Source organism: Bubalus kerabau, chromosome 1, assembly GCF_029407905.1.
Source record: "Bubalus kerabau isolate K-KA32 ecotype Philippines breed swamp buffalo chromosome 1, PCC_UOA_SB_1v2, whole genome shotgun sequence".
NCBI lineage: Eukaryota > Metazoa > Chordata > Mammalia > Artiodactyla > Bovidae > Bubalus > Bubalus kerabau.
In genome coordinates, this window is record NC_073624.1 from 216,132,365 (window position 1) to 216,134,056 (window position 1,692).

Genomic DNA, 1,692 nt, shown 5'->3' on the forward strand with positions numbered 1-1,692 from the left:
GGCCTTCCCTGAGTTGTGCCTGGCATACAGCTCGCCCAGTGTTCTCACAGTCGCCCCCTGTGGCGCCTCAGGCAAACAGTCCCCTCTCTGACAGAGACCTTCCTGAGAGCAGAGACTGATGCCGACTAGAAAGGACAAGTGAGAAATGGGATGTGCACCACTGATTGTCAGAGCACCGCCCATCTGCGTATCCTCATTGCCACTGTGGTGGAAGCTGCTCTGGGGGCTACCTTTGGGGAAGGAGCTGAGGAAGAAAGGAACTGGGGGATCTTTCTGGCCCTAGCACCCCAGGGAGTTGACATCTCTTTGCCTCAGTTGCTTTACCTGCTCTCTCCCAAGGGTGGCATACAGTGTGCACGGCAGCACCATAAACACTGCTCCAACGTAGGGATGCCAGGACTAAGCAGCAGCCCAGAGCCCTCCCAGACTCAGCGTCCTGCCGGGTCTAGGGTTCTCTGACCAGCCCCCGGCTGCCACGAGAACCAGGTCCTCCCCACCTCCCTCAGTGGGGAGCCTCATGGGCAGCTCTGTGGCCCACGTTTGGGGATGGAGCACAGAGCTTCCTTCTGGAAAGGAGCTCACAGCCTTGGCACTGCTGCAGCTCATTAGCAGTTCAAGCAGCTGCTTTCTGGGCTCAGGAGGCTGTCCCAGGGCTCCGGGGCCTCTGCCTGCCAACTCAGGACCTTCCCGTTTGGTGCCAAACTGAGGGACTGAGGGAATGACAGCACCCCCTCCCCTGGCACCTGCTGGGTGGTCCTCCAAAAGAGTGGACCTGGGGGAACTGGCAGCCTTGCCACCTGTGGATGGGCTCCAAGGTGAGTTCACAAAGTCACCACTCTTTGGAGACCTTTGATTTCTCATAACTGCCCTGGCACGTGTCCCAAGCATGGCGGGGCACAGTTTGGTTGGTTGCTACCGGTAGCCCTCACTTTTCTCGGCCCTTTTAGGATCAAGCCTCAGTGGCAAACTCTGTCTTGCTTTGGAGGAGGGAGCCCTGGGCAGCTGTCGTGCCATGTTGGCCTGGAGGATGTGACATCGCTGTGTGTGGGGGAGAAGGGCTGGGCCCAGCAGAGACCCCTCCCCCAGACCTTACCCCCTGCCATTTCCTGCAACCTCAGGTGCTAAGGCCAGGTGCCCTACTGGGAACTAGCAGGACACTGGGGGTGCCAGGGAGCCCTCACTCCACATAGCTAGATCGTGATTGTAGTAAGCATGTGCCTCCAGCTGGGGCCTGGCTGGGTGCAGGACCTGCCTCCAGAGTGAGATTGAGAGAGAGATGACTGTCCCCCCCCACCCCCGCCTTTCAGGCTGGACAGTGCAGGCTTGAGCTTGAGCCTGGAGGGAGCTGGGTCCCTGCAGAGTTTGACATGACCTTGGACCTCCAGGTCCTGCTGTCTCTGGGCCCAGGGCACTGAGTGGGACACAGCTGGGATGACAGTAAGCATCCTTGCCTGGGGATGGACAGGGAAGAGAGAGTCCGTGGCTGATGGGGCTCAGCACAGGCCCTGGGAGACATGAGCACCCCACTGCCATTTTGAGGCAAGGGGCTGGACAGGAAGGTGGGAGGGATGAGAAATGTGTGGAGAAAGGTCAAGAGCAATCTGTTAGGTTGTTCCTAGAATGCCTCCCCAGCTCACAGCTGACCAGATAGGGTCTCATTAAACCTCCCTACGCCCTCTATGAGCTGCCTTG